The sequence below is a fragment of the Cervus canadensis genome, chromosome 1 (assembly GCF_019320065.1).
Source record: "Cervus canadensis isolate Bull #8, Minnesota chromosome 1, ASM1932006v1, whole genome shotgun sequence".
Taxonomy (NCBI): Eukaryota; Metazoa; Chordata; class Mammalia; order Artiodactyla; family Cervidae; genus Cervus; species Cervus canadensis.
Window position 1 is genome coordinate 77,294,499 of NC_057386.1, and position 15,941 is coordinate 77,310,439.

General features: G+C 42.2%; 1 pseudogene; it reads left to right on the forward strand.

The window, feature by feature from the left end:
* The first annotated feature begins 8,892 nt into the window (after positions 1-8,892).
* Positions 8,893-15,941, forward strand: part of LOC122439048 — a 69,749-nt pseudogene continuing 62,700 nt past the window's right edge.

Below are 15,941 nucleotides of genomic sequence, written 5' to 3' on the forward strand. Positions count from 1 at the left end.
GAAAGGCAATAAGCTAAGCAAATTTCCCCCCAGGTCAGAATGAAGCACTGTTTTTTGTTGTTGTTGTTTTTGAAGCATTGTTTTAAAGGAAGAATCATCAGTTTTCAATTCAGTCGCTCAGTCATGTCTGACTCTTTGCAACCCCATGCCAGGCTTCCCTGTCTATCACCAACTCCTGGAGTTTACTCAAATGATCATGTCCATCCAGTCGTTGATGCCATCCAACTATCTCATCCTCTGTTATCCCCTTCTCTCCTGCCTTCAGTCTTTCCCAGCATCAGGGTCTCTTCCAATGAGTCAGTTCTTTGCATCAGGTGGCCAAGGTATTGGAGTTTCAGCTTCAGCATCAGTTCTTCCAATGAATATTCAGGTCTGATTTCCTTTAGGATGGATTGGTTGGATCTCCTTGCAGTCCAAGGAACTCTCAAGAGTCTTTCTCCACCACCACAGTGCAAAAGCATCAATTCTTCAGTGCTCCCCTTTCTTTATAGTCTAACTCTCACATCCATACATGACTACTAGAAAAACCATAGCTTTGACTAGACAGACCTTTGTTGGCAAAGTAATGTCTCTGTTTTTAATATGCTGTCTAGGTTGGGCATAACTTTTCTTCCAAGGAGCAAGCATCTTTGAATTTCATGGCTGCAGTCACCATCTTCAGTGATTTTGGAGCCCCCAAAAATAAAGTCTGTCACTGTTTCCATTGTTTCCCCATCTATTTGGCATGAAGTGATGGGACAAGATGCCATGATCTTAGTTTTCTGAATGTTGAGTTTTAAGCCAGCTTTTTCACTCTCCTCTTTCACTTTCATCACGAGGCTCTTTAGTTCTTCTTCGCTTTCTGCCATAAGGGTGGTATCATCTGCATATCTGAGGTTACTGATATTTCTCCTGGCAATCTTGATTCCAGCTTGTGCTTCATCCAGCCCAGCGTTTCTCATGATGTACTCTGCACATAAGTTAAATAAGCAGGGTGACAATATACAGTTAAATAAGCAGGGTGACAATAATCATCAGTTTATTATATAGTCTTAATGTTGCACCTCTTGCCCTGGGGGTTTTGTGGCTGAAGAACCTCCAGGGATGAGACTCTACAAAGTGGAATGTGCTTTGAATGAGCGTGTGATGTCCCGGCAGGTGTGAGAACAGGGCTAACCTGGTCCTACTGTCTGGCAGGCTAATGGTTGTCACAGCGATTTGTCTGAGTGGCAGTGTCTTTCTTCATGCTGCTGCCTGAAAAGAGAATATCTTCCTTCCTTTGGGTCATGGCCAGGTACAAAGCATGCATCTAAGTCACTACCCAGTGGGTCATTATTACTGAGTTAATAAAGCTGGGGTCTGGGCGATGGCCCCATGCTGGCAGTGGAGTAACAAGCATGTGTAGAGGATTTCTGTTGTAGATGAAAACAACAGTGAATATCTCTGGGACAGAGTCTTTGTTGTCCAAACTCATGGTGTCTGTGTGAGAGAAAAAGTGAACGTTTGTTATTGCTGGGAGAATTTACAGCAACCTGGCTCTGTGTTTGCAGAATTCACCCATCATTTGAATACCTGTTTCTTTGAATAGGTGTCAGGCCATTTTACAGGTGAGTAAACTAGGGGAAAGAGAGGTAAAGAGATTTGCCGTACTCACAAAACAATTCTGAGGCCCTGGACACATGAAACCAGTGGTCCACCTCAAAGCAGTTTTAAATCACCTAGGCCTATGTGTATATCTGTGCTGTTCTTTCAAAACAGAGGGAAAAGGAAATAGATATACTTTTAGAGATGGCTGATACTGTTTTTGACATTGATGATATTGGTTCTCATGAAGTCTGCTATTTAGATATATGCTAAGAGAACTCACTACCTTGGAACAAGCAAATGGCAAATGGATAAAATATTGCGTTTGGGGTAATTTATTTTCTCTGGCTCTGTTAACTCTTGAGCAATTAACTGGATTATTCCCTTAATGTGAACAATGATTCTCTTCATACTAAAACAATTAGTTGGACAATTGTGCTAGGGTGAACATTTACTCTTATTTTTTTTTTTTCCTTTCCTCATGTCACCTCTCGTTCCCCACATGTCTGGGTGTCTCTCTGAGAGCCATTTCAAACGCATAATGTCTGCGTGAAGATTGGAAGCTCTCAAACATCATAGCCAGGAACTACAGCTACACATTTCTTCTCAGCAGATCTCCGCGTATCTTTGGAATTTTATGTCGTGCTTACTCTCCAATCACTGGATTCCGTGTTATAATGTCTCCGTTATTTTGGTGGGCAGATTAGAGCTGATTGTTGCTCCCAGCAGCCTTCAGCCACCCCTGGTGAGACCTCCACAGCTTACCTTATCATAATATTGGAAAGCAATTTCTCTTGACTGCTGTGAACCCATGCCAGAAATCCGAAATGCTGCCACAGTCATTAAGTGATTTCCAATTAGTTAATTGGTTTCACAGGCTGCTTCTTTCTAAACTGCACCTTAAATGAAAAGCAGAACCATCCATATTTGAAAGAGAAGAAGAAAAAAAAAAATCCTGCGGGCCTTTGGGTTTTCAGATCCTAAAACAAAGCATACTTTGGAAAAAACGGCACTAAATACACCAGTCCTGCAGAACATAAAATATTATTATTTATAATTTTATTTGCTTATTTGCTCTTGGCTGTGCGAGGTCTTCATTACTGCGCGGTCTTTTCTCTAGTTGTGGCGAGCGGGGATTACTCTTCCTTGCGGTGTGTGGGCTGCTCACTGCGGTGACTTCTCTTGCTGGGAGCATGGGCTCTAGGGGACACGGGCTTCAGTAGTTGCATCTCTTGGGCGCCAGAGCACAGGCGCAGTAGTTGTGGTGCATGGGCATGGTTGCTCTAAGGCATGTGGGATCTTCCCGAATCAGAGATCGAGCCCACGTTGCCTACATTGGCAGGCGGATTCTTTACTACTGAGTCACCAGGAAAGCCCTGAAACTATGATTAGAGAAAAGAATGTATTCTGTCTCCCAGCTTTCCCAAATGGTGGAGAGTTTATTTTGCCCACTTTGAATTCGAGGAAGTGAGGTAGGCTATTACAGAGCAGCACAGCACATGAACAATTTCTAGATCAACACGGATTCTTCTCCAGGGAAGCTGCCTGGCCTGAGTGTTGGGTCTCCAGGGCAATATTTGCTTGGCTGCTCTGACATGCTATTAACCCTCACTGAGCAGTGGAGCGAAATCCTTGCGAATGGTTCTTTAATAGGCTGCTTTTCAGAAAGGGATTTGGATATGGTTAGGTGTGTGTGTATGTGTGTTAGTCGCTCAGTTGTGTCCAACTCTTCATGACCCCAAGGACTATAGCCCGCCAGGCTCCTCTGAACATGGAATTCTCCAGGCAAGAATACTGGAGTGGGTAGCCATTCCCTTCTCCAGGGAATCTTCCTGACCCAGGAATTGAACCTGGGTCTCCTGCATTGCAGGCAGATTCTGTACCATCTGAACCACCAGGGAAGTCCCATGGTTAGGTATATGGACTGTCAAAATGAGTGAGGTGAAGGAAGGTGAAAGGTTTACTAGAATATCTCTAGTTAACGGTGGGGAGTCATGAACAGGAGTTTTGAGCAATTACTGATTTGTACAATAGAGTAAATATTTATTTAATAGGGTAAATAGGGTAGTAATTAGCCACTAGGTAAATCAGTCATCTCTTTTCTTTGGTAGAGAAAAGTAATGAGAGAAAAATCTAATGGTAGATAGAATGCATAAAAAGTGAATGGAAAATTTCCTCTCTGTTAATTAGATAAAAATGCAGTCATTCAAATAAGAAGCAGCAGAGAGTAGTGGTTAAAAGCAGACTCTGGAGACAAATTATCTGGGTGGAAATCCTGACAATCACTTTCTAGTTGTGTGACTTGGGGCAAGTTACTTGACCTCTATGTGCTCCAGTCTCCCGTGAAACAGGGAAGAGCTTTAATACCGTCCTCACAAGGTTGTTATGAAGGGTGAACATGACAGGTTAAAATCCATCAGTTCCTAAGAACCAGGTTTGATACATAATTTGTTAAAGAAACCAGATTGTATCATACACCATGTTTTGAAAGACTCACTGTTTGATCTTTACATTGAAAAAACCCTCTCCTCTTGTGGGTAAGTACCCATGAGAACCAATCCTCAAAGGAGGGCAATATCTGAGATGCTGGTGGCCCATTTGGATGGTCAGTCCATCTGTCAGTCAGCTATGTTCCCTTCCATTACCTCTTTAAGACTGTTTCTTTCCTTCAAACTGATCTTTTTGTTAAAGAACAATTTTTATGTTAGAGAAGTAGATTAAATTGGAAGAGCAGAGGAGGCGGTGATTGGAATACTGGGTCAGAAAGATATAAAAACTTGTATACAGGTGTGTATATATGTGTGTGTGTGTCTGTCTGAAAGACAGAGGCTGAGAGACAGAGAAAGACAGATACACATACGGACAGACATGAGCAGAGAGAGAGACAGGGAGAGGGAAGATCTGGGTAGCAACAGAAAATCTTCGGTGAGTGGGAGGCCGCGCACGTTGCTGTGAAGGAAACGAGAGACAAGGTGAATCCGGCGGCAAAGAAGGGAGGACAGACAGCCCTGGCTGGCGCCGGTGCCTTTCTGTCTGCTTTGGAAGCAGTTGGTTCATCATTTCAGCAGCCTGGAGTCCTTTAGTAATGACTTTATGGATTAAAATTTAAAACCAAATTAGATGTGTTTACAAAACAGCACCCACACTGCATTGATAATGAGCTGCCAAAAGTTGGTCTGACAATTATCCGGGAGCCCTGGGGTGTGCCGTTCTGGTAGATGGTCCTGTTGTTTATTGATGTGGGCAAACCTGCAGCCAGCCTTTCTTCTGTATCTGTTCCCCTCCCTGCCAAAGATGGCACTTTTAGGTGATATGCTGGCAGGCTCGAGTAAGTAATGCATTTATGGGCACGTGTTTCCTGGCCTCGACAGTGACTCTGGTAGAAGTTTGTCTGCTTTTTGGGTATGTCTTTAAACATTTTTAAGTTTCCTTGTGCAGCCCATTCATTCCAGTGGAAACCATGGTTTAAAAAAAAAATACTAAGTTCGAGATCTCATAACGATACAGGAGTTCTGAGGTGGTGTGCTTTGAAAGTGAAAGGTTTTCAGGGATGATGAATTCCTCTGCCCCCTTCTCCAGCAGTCATCCTGTCTCCTAGCACATAGCTATTTCAGAAAGGGAGAATCTTTTATTCCAGTTTTATGCAACAGAACGCAGTATTTTCTACTCATATATTTTTTAGAGCAGGAGCTGTTCTTTCAAGTTTGTTAATCAGTATAAAGGAAAGAAAGCATCAAAGTGAATGCTTCTTGGTCCTATCTAGAGACAGCAACACTTTTTCTTGTAATGAAGAGCATCAATAGATTTTTCTATGGTCCATGAAGCTAGTTACGACTCAATAAATATTAAATCAATCAGCTGAATAAACTCTCCCTGCCCTCGAGGAACTTATGATCTGCTGAACCAAGATGAATCATGTCCCTTTATCTTTTAATATTTTTTGACTTTCACTTTTGGGGAAGAAAATCTCCAGAATTCCCAACCAGGGAGCCTGAAGAGGTTTGGGCTGTGATACACTTAAATTCATTTACAAGCCAGTGAGAAGATTCGGTAGGAGTTGTTACCTGAGCCTTCACAGTGCTTGTGAAATGGCCCCTTTATAAAAGAGAGTTAAGTGCTAAAATAACACCAGGGCTAAAGAAAGCGTAGCTGCTGGGGATGATCCAAAGGGGTGTGTGTTGTGTCTCCAGGGGTAGGGAGACGAGACAGCACACTGGGACAGGACGGTACCATCTGTTAATCACAGAATTTAAAACCACAATTCAATTACACGGGATTCCATGCTAACATGAGTGGCTTTTCCATTTCAGAAGGCAGCAGGAGCCTGCAGTAGAGTCAGTGCGCATCCGAAAGCCTGATTAAACGTGTTGGGGGTGCGCATGGAATATTTTAGTCTCGGGATATTATTTATATTGAAACAGGAGCGTCTTGGGGGAACGGAGCTGCATGAAAGCCACACACTTAACGGATGATCTTTTGTTTCCAGAGAGGCTGTGTGTTCTGCGTGGACTCCGGTGGCCCTGGTAAAGCTCTTGGCATCTTCCTGACCTGCCGTAAACCTGCTCCCTGGGCTCAGACACATTAGAAGTAAACAAAATGCACTTGTTTGAATGGATGCCAGGCATTAAGCTGCAGCTCCTGGACTTTGTAGCAGGGACTCCAGTAGGGAGGGTTATCCTCTGGTTGCGCTGCAGTTTGGGTAACAGGAAATTTAAAACTAAAGGAGCCAGATATTTAACCCCTACAGGCGCTTGGTCCTGGGACTGTTCCTTGGTTCTTGAGCCTTTAGGAAGCTCCTGATCTGATAGGAGGGAGGGCGCCCCCCCTGCCCCCAACCTTTAACCCCTTCTTACTGCTCTGACTCTTGTCCCCTCCACCTGGGATTTCCTCCCTTCTATTGTATTGGCCAAAAGGATTGGGTTTTATACTAGCTCATGGAAAACCAGAGTGAACTCTTTGGCCAACCCGATACTTCCAGATGTCCCAGCTCAACTCATTTTTCAAGAGCCAGCTAAAATGTCAGATTGGTTTTCCTTGCTGCCTTCCTTCACTAATTCTTCTTCTTCTTCTTCTTTTTTTTTTTTTTTTTTTTGCTGTGGGTTAGTTTTTTTAAAGGCTTTTTATTGAATTTGTTATAATATTGCTTCTGATTTTTATGTTTTGGATTTTTGGCCTGGAAGCATGTGGTATCTTAGCTCCCTGAGCAGGGATTGAACCTGCACCCCCTGCATTGGAAGGCAAAGTCTCAACCACTGGACCCCCAGGGAAGTCCTCCTCCACTAATTCTTATCCTCCTTACCCAGCAGTCCCATCCCCATAAAGCACTCAAGAAGCGTGTCCTCTGTGTTAGTAGTTCAGTCATGTCTGACTCATTGTGACCCTATGGACTGTAGCCTGCCAGGCTCCTCTGTGCATGGGGATTCTCCAGGCAAGAACGCTGGAGTGGGTTGCCATGCCCTGCTCCAGGGAATCTTCCTAACCCAAGGGATTGAACCCAGTTCTCCCACATTGTGGGCAGACTCTTGACCAACTGAGCCACCAGGGAAGCCCATACTCGCATAGAAAGTCATGGATTTTGGACTAGATAAGTCTGAGTTTATGTTTCAGTTCTCACAGTTATTGTGTGAGTTTACCTGGTAAGGCTTCTTATCCTCTTTTAGCCTTACTCACCCTTAGCTATAAAATGGGGATAATGCCACTTACCTTAGGGTTTGTGGGCAACTTAAATGATGTCACCAAGTTCAAGGCTGCATAGAGAATATTCCATAGGTCTTAGTTCCTTCATCCAGCTAGTGGTCATTCTTTACCTTGTGGTCACGGATCTCTTAGAGGATCTGATGAAAGTGATGGTCTCTGCTCCCAGGGAAAAAAGATACATGGACATATTTTCATACAATTTTAGGAAATTCAGGATCCCTAAAGTCCAAACAAGAACCCCTTAAGGGTGGTGGTCCCAGGATCTCCCTGGTGGTTAGGACTCCATGCTTCCACTGCAGGGGGTACAGGTTTAATCCCTGGTCAGGGAACTAACATCCAGCAAGTTTGGTTAAAAAAAAAAAAAAAAGGGTGGCGAGCCCTTGGTTAAACTCCTCCTCCACCAAAATAACCACATTTGTAAGACTGAAAAGAGACCTGCACTTATGAGGGGCTAAACAAACTCTGGTTAATCTCGACTCTTCTGAAATTGCAATCAGTGTACACCAGGCCTGGAGGAAATCTAGTTGTGATTTTTCCTTGTATTTAGTTTCGGGACGCTGTCATGGCCAAGTGACAGAAATACCTCAGAGCAGAGAGTCTAGTCCTTGACTGACATGTCTTCCAGCTGGCCTGCCATACCTGCTTTGAACAAATTTGGCCTTTTCAAAGATCTTCCCTTTCTTGTCCGACTCTACCCTGCAGTCCTGTGTGTGCTGCTATCCAGCCAGGAGACGTGTTTTGCTGACATCTCTGTCTTCGCTCTCTGTATGGGATTTATAGCAATTATCCTCTGCTTGGTCCCGGTGTCTGTATTTTGGCAGGCCGCCCTGCCTTCCGTGTGATAAGTGCTTTGCAGACCGTGCATCCAGAGCTCTGCCAAGCCTAATGTCACCCCCATCAGATGCCACCTGGGTCTAGGGGTTACCTCCGCCTGCCCCTTCCTTTCTAAGGCTGCTGGTACAGGTTCCCCTGGTACTATGTTTAAAAGCACAAACTGTTGTGCAAGGTCTGGCTGACTTCCAGTGCCTTGGAACAATGTTAGCAGTGAACCTAGATAATTCAGGCATCTCTCAATGTTTTTTATAGCCCATACTACCTGGATTGGTTTGTCTGACTGTGTACAGCAAGTAAATGAACTGGATAATCGCCATATTTCTATTCCACTCCGTGCTGTGTAGCCTGCGCCTCTGGAAACAAAAGTTTTCTCTCCAACAAAGTCCTCAAGAACAATGGTACCCCCTGGGGGTGAATCCCTTTGTCAGCGTGTGCCAAGGTATGACTCATCAAATTGGCTCAAAAAAGCACCTTTTTCCCATTTGACTTTCATTTGATATTTTCACTGAAGGACAAGACACAAGGACGACAGCAGAGAAGCTCTAAAAGCAAACAAAACTCAAACCAGCTTCCCTCTCCCTTCCCCCACAAAATAACCGTCTCTCACTGATGTCTGCCGATCCAGGTGTGCGGGTCAGGCTGTATTTATTCTCTGGCTGCCTTGTGTCCACATCTGAGAGCCCAGGAATACTATGGATCACTATTTCTCAAACTTGAACGTGACTTCAGATCACCTGGACATCTTGTAGAAATGCAGATTCCTGTCCAATGGGTCTGGGGAGGAATCAGAGATCCCGCATGTCTAACGAAGCCCCTGGGGATGCTGTGGCCACTGGTCCCTGCGTGAACCTTGGAGAAATGAGACAGTGGCCTCATCCTGTAAGGGGCCTGCACGTGAAAGTCCAGTCAACCTACGTGGCCTGTGAGGCCCTCGGCTGGGGCTGCTCTTTGTCCTTACCGGATCCTGTTTCTTATAGCAAATGCAAGTAGAAAGCGTCTGGTCTTGAGAGAAGAGCAAACACATTTTCATGAAATCAAGGCAAGATCCACCTAAATATAACACATGGCCTGCGAAGATACCTCCTTGCCTGCAAGTCCTCACTGGCATCTCACTAGTTATTTAAAGTTCTCAGTAGGAAATTGTTCATCACTCAAAATTTAGGACAGCCTAGAAAAGTGCAATGAATGTAAAATTTCAAAGTCTGGAGTCGTTGTCACAGCAAAGAGCAAATTTTTGGAGCTTGAATTTGAGACAAGGAAAACTCTAATCACAGCCACTCATTCTTTGTTCATTCCTATTAAATACCATTCTTTTTTGGTTTTTATGTCTCTTTGAAAACTACCTGGACTCTTTTCTGGAAGGAGTCGGGTATATAGTAACACATTCATTATGTAAACATTTATTCTTTCAACACAGAGTGTCTCCTATGTGAAAAAATTGTGGTAGTGACTTTGCTTCTGAGTTAATAAAGCAAAGCCATTAACCTCCGTGAGTTTCCATTTTCACATCTGAATAATGAACAGCTGGCCCCGGGTGATCCCGCGTTGTCTGGTATCGTGCATTCTGAGCACTGTGAGACATGGAAGCAGAAGCATTCTGCCTGTTGGTGGCTTTTTAGTGTCCAGCTTGAAGGCTTTCCTTAGCTCTTTCTCATTCATGGCCGGGTGAGGAAGGTACTCATCATCCTGTGTGTGTGTGTGTTGTGGTTTATAGGGTGATAAGTGAGGGAAGGAATATGGTTCCCTGTACTAATGTTGCTTTTCCCCCCTTCTTTTTAGTGGAAGAGTATTCCTATCAAAGAAAATCCCCACATGGATATGAATGTGAGCAAGATGAAGGAGACCAAAAAGCCCATTTGGAGGCTATTCCTTTGGCTGCTGAGAAGGTTCCAGACATGCCCCAGGTCTCTGCTGGAGAGGGGTGGAAAACCATTGCTCTAAACATGCAAATTAGTTAGTTCTTGAACATCCAAATTCCAAACCACTCTATGCTGTTTCTATGTAAATAAAGCTGGTAGTGGGAAATCTAATTTAAGAACAAATGTGTAAGAAAGAGTATGGAAATCTGAGTAGGTCTGGGTAGATAGAAATAAGGAGGATGGAGAGGTTCTGAAATGCTTCTCCCCCTGCAAGGGGTGGATGTGAGTTCTACAATGAAGAGGCTGGCTCCTGGGCTTGTCTTGAAACAGGGATGAGGGGCAGGTAGAGACTGAGAGAGAGAGAAAGAGCAGAATGAGAGAGAGAGAATGAATGAGAGAGAAATGTAGCCAGCCTGGGTCTGTACTCCCTGCGTCTGGTGGGCAGGAAATGAAGCGGAGCCGCCGGGAGACTATGATGGATGGCGTGGAGGGGACTCTCCTGTCCTTGTAGTCTATCCATTTCCATTGAGTTGCTTTGGAAGTCCCAATCTGCAAACCACAGGGGCTGAGTTTAGACTCTAAATCAAGTCTCTGCCTTCATTGCCTTTGGTGTCTGTGAAATGCTCAAGTACTGAGTGAGAAGAGGAATCCTAGCTTTTACTTAGGCCAGTAGAGCATAAGTCCTGCTGTGGCCTTCGGGCAAATGGCTGTTTATTTCATCTGTACACCAAGCACCCCCACCCCTCATATACATGCATTTTTTTCTTTTCTTACAGGATGACTAACGGTGAAGAGCTCCTTTCCTGTTGTCATGAAGGCTGCTGTCTAGTTGAGTTGCTTCTCTAGCAAGAACGGTCGGTGTCATTAATTTTTTCTCCGTACTGTGTGGGCTGTGGAACACGAAACTGACTTGATTGATCACATTGCCACTTCAAAACGGGAGTCTTCGGAGGCAGGTGGGTGAGTGGGTTGGTGAAACACTTCGGAGAGTTAATGCATTTGTGCAGTTATCACAGCATTGCCCCTTCGTAGATGGATTACATTTTGGATCAGCTTGTGTGTGAGGGGCTGGGTAAAATCAGGATGGAAAGAGACAGATGGGGTGAAACTAAAGGGAGAAAGTGACTCTGCCTCAGCCACACGGTGGCCACAATTGCGAGATGGGCTAGGTTCGGGAGCTCATGCGGGCGTGATGTGTGCCTGGGGGCAGAAACAGAATGGAAAAGGGATTGAAAATCCTGTCATCTGAGGAAGAGATTAAAGACCAAGTGTATTTAATGGCAGAAGAGAAATTCTTACTTTGTGTGTGTCCTGGTTTTTGTCTTCAGTTCTTAAAGGATGGTTGAAGAAAGGGGTATGGAATATTCTGTGTGGCTTTTGACAAACAATTGAAACCTACTTGACTCCATTTGAGGGTGAAATGTCTAAATGGAATGGGTACCTTCTTATGGAAGTGGGTTTCTCCTCATGTCGTCATTCAAGTCAATGCTTTAAGGGAAATGCATGCTCTGGGACATATTTGGCTTGGTTGACCTCTACAGGTGCTTAGAAGGTGGTCAGACAAAGATTTCATCACATTTCATAAATTTCCTTCCCATCTTCAATAACAACTTGAACAATTTCTGGCCTTGTTGAAACCAGATATCCTGCCGTGGACAGAATCTAGTTTCCTGTGAAAGTGGAGTCGTATAGAACTGGCCCTTTTTTCCCTTTAAGAAATAAGATTAAAAATCTCAGTTTCTGTGTCATTGTGGTACAGGAGAAAGAATAGAACTTGCAATCCAGAGTGGGATCCCAACTTAAACATTTTCTTTTTGTGTGATCTAGGGCAAAGCTTCAGTTTTTTAATTAGTAAATTAGAGCTAGTGCTGTTCCCTTTGCATGGTTGTTAGAAGCAATGAGATGACATAGGGACAGGGCCTGGGACATAGTAGTCACTCAGTAAGTGGACTTGTTTCCATTTATTTCCTTTTGTCTCCCAGACAACTAAAATAAAGCAATTGGGTTATAAGAAAAGCGAACTACATGCCAATATCCCTGAGGAATACGGACACAAAAATTCTCAACAAAACGGTGTTCACAGCACATTAAAGGGATTTATATACCCCGTAGTCAAGAGGGGTTCACCCTTGTGATGCAAAGATGATTTTGACACATGCAAATCAGTAAATGTAGTTCATCACATTAATAGAATGAAAGATAATAATCATATGATCATCTTTCTGGGATAACAGGGTGTGAGGCTCCTCAGCACCTGTCTGTGACTCAGGGTGACTGCGGGTCTTGGATCCAAGACCCAGGGGAGAGGTGGTGGGGTGGCAGAACGCTGGGTACCAGCCTGTGGGTAGTTCAGGCTGGAACAGGGGTGTCCTTCTGTGGTCCCATTTGCCTCAGAGCAGGGTGTGTGTGTGTGTGTGTGTGTGTGTGTGTGTGTGTGTGTGTGTGTACGTGCATGTGGACACAGTTGTTTTCCTTTATCTTCTAGGCTCAAACTGTCTACTGCATAATTTCCTCTAGTCCAGTGTTTCTCAGACTCCAACGTGCATACAAATATCCTGTGGCTCTTGTGAAAATGCACATACTGATTCAACATAACCATGGAGGGGCCTGAGATTCTGCGTTTCTCACAAGCTCCCAGGTGGCGCTGAAGCTGCTGGGGTGTGGACTACACTTTGTGTAGACAGTACTGCCTGCAGAAAGAAAACCTCTGAAGCCATCTTCAGTTGGGTGATGATTTTGGAGCCTGCCTCTCTTATTCTGCCAGAACTCATGGAGAATGCCTCCTTATCATTTTTTGGTGAAGAGTCATTATTTATGAGTACTGTGTATCTCTATTTCTCCAAAGATGAGGTCTACCCCCAATCTATAAAGCCCATATATAGGCTTCTTAAAGCAACGCATCTTTTTCTCAGAGTCGTGCTAACATTGCTGGTGGTGAAGCCCTGAGTACAAACCTGTTTTAGGAAAGAAATTCATCTTGTTAGAGGGAGCTGAGTGCTTACAAGCCAGATAACGTTCTGCAGTTGCTGAATTGATGAAGAGAGGCACCGGGATTCAGACTTAACTATTTTTCATTCTTTGAATGAAGTCTATCTTCTGAATTACATGAGCTGTGTGAAGCGGGGAAGGAGAGCAATGGTTCTGGAAACAAAAACAGAGTTCTTATCTTTTAATACAGGAGAGAATGCCTCGGGATATTATTATTTGTGATTTATGGGGTGCATAGCAATATGACCAGTGTCTCTCCACAGCAGACAGAGGACTCTGACCCTCTGCCTTTGATGAACTCTTGTTCTTCCCAGGGGCAATTTTCCACTGTAGAATAGCTGCCGCATCACAAAATTTTGGCTTAAAAAAATCATACTGAATGAGCTGCTTGGAAACTTGGTTTTTTTTTTCAGTCCTACTACTGACTTTTTCCTTCTTTGTCTAAATTCCTTATATCTTCTGCCCTGTTAGTAAGGTCAATCACTCTTGCTATCAAATATTTGCTTTTGAAATACATTGAGATGTTTATTAGCTAAATTAGTCTCGAGTATTTGTGAAAACTCGATTTCCTTCTGAAGATCTATCAGATTTCTCTGACAAGATCAAATTGTGTAAATGAATAAAACCAACTAAACAAACAGAAGAATCTGGAACCATCATTTGTGAGGAAGGAGTAGAAGACAAGGCAAGTTTCCTCCCTCCCTTTCTTCCTTCCTTCTGTCTTTTTTAAAACTTTATTTTGAAATATTTCAGATTTGTAGAAAAGTTTCAAGAACAGTATAAAGATTGCCCAAATGTTAACATTTTTACCATGCTTGCTGTCATCTCTCTCTCCCATCTATATCTATGTTTTGTTGACCCAGTTGAGAGTAAGTGAAAGACAAATAGATGCCTCTTATGCTTAAATACTTCAGTGAATATTCTAAGCATGTACTTAACCACAGTACAGTTATTAAAATCAAGATTAAACTGACAACACTATTAAACCTATAGACTTTATTCAAATTTGAAGTGTGCTGCAGTCCTTGGGGCTGCAAAGAGCTGGACTCGACTGAGTGACCGAACTGACTGAGTATGTCCTTTAAAGTAAGACAGAAAAAAAAACAACTTCCTTTGGTTCAGACCCAGACCAGGCTTATGTGTTATATATAGTTATCATGTTTCTTGTCTCATTATCCTGGAACATCAACTCAGTCTTTCTGTCTTTCATAGTGAAGGTAAATTCTTTTTTTTTAAATTGAAATATAGTTGAAATACAATATTGTATTAGTTTCAGGGATACTACATAATGATTTGATATTTACATACATTATAAAATGATAATGGCTGAGTAATATTCCACTGTGTGTATACATATATATAATGTGTCTATATATGTGCACATATATATCATATATATGTGTATATATTTATATTATATGTGTGTATATATATTCCATCTTTCATAGTGAAGGTAAATTCTTTTTTTTAAATTGAAATATAGTTGAAATACAATATTGTGTTAGTTTCAGGTATAGTACATAATGATCTGACATTTATATACATTATGAAATGATCACCATTTCATAATGGTGTCTAGTCTGTCCCAAAGTTATTGAAATATTATTGACCATATTTCTCATTCTGTATGTTATATTCCTGTGGCTTATTTATTATGTAATTGGAGGTTTGTACCTCTTAATCCCCTTCACCTATTTCTACCACCTCCAGTCCTCCTTCCTTTCTGGCAGCTACCTGCTTGTTCTCTGTATTTATGACTGTTTTCATTTTGTTTGCTAGTTTCCACATTTAAGTGAGATCATGCAGTATTTGGCCTTCTCTGTGAGACTTTTCACTTAGCCTAATACTGTTTAGATCCATGCTTATTGTTGCAGGTGGCAAGATGTCTTTTTTAATGGCTGAGTAATATTCTACTGTGTATATACATATATATAATGTGTGTATATATGTGCATGTATATCATATATTCACATATATGTGTGTATATATATGTGCTTATACATATCATATCTTCTTTATCCATTTGTTTATTGATGGACACCTAAGTTGCTTCTATATCTTGGATATTATAAATAAATAATGCTTCTGTGAACATTGGAGTGCAAATATCTTTTCGAATTAGGGTTTTTGTTTTCTGTGAATAAATACCAAGAAGTGAAATTGCTGGATCACATGGAATTTCTGCTTTTAATTTTCTGGGGAACCTCCATTCTGTTTTGCATAAAGGCTACACCAGTTTACAATCCCACCAACAGTGCAAGGGGTCCCTTTGCTCCACATTTTTACGAACAATTGTTATTTGTTGTCTTTTTGAAAACATTCTGACAGGTATGAGGTGTTACCTTGTGGCTTTAATTTCCATTTCCCCAATGATTAATGATGTTGAGCATCTTTTCATATGCCTGTTGGCCATCTGTATATCTTCTGTTCAGTAGGTGGCCTTTTTGTTTTGTTGATTGTTTCCTTTGTTGTGCAAAAGCTTTTTAGTTTGACTTAGTTCCAGTTGTTTGTTTTTGCTTTTGTTTGCTTCACTCGAGGAGAGAGATCCAAAAAATACTACTAAAGCTGATGTTAGAGAGTGTCCTGCCTATGTTTTAGTATTAATTTTGTATCCTGCAACTCTGCTGCATTCATTTGTTAGTTTTAATAGTTTTTTTTGGGGGGGTTTCATCCTTATTTTTTCTATATAAAGTATCATATCATCTGTAAGCACTGACAGTTTTACTTCCTCCTTTACAATTTGGATTTCTTTTCTTTTTCTTGTGTGATTGCTTTGGGTAGGACTTCCAGTATTATGTTAAATAAAAATGGTGAGAATGAATATCCTTGTCTTGTTCCTGACCTCAGAGGAAATGCTTTCACTTTTTCACTGTTGAGTATGATGTTGGATGTAGGTTTGTCATATGATGTTTTATGATGTTGAGGTATCATGCCTTCATACCACTTTGTTGAATTTTTATCATCAATGAATGTTGAATTATGTCAAAAGTTTTTTCTGTA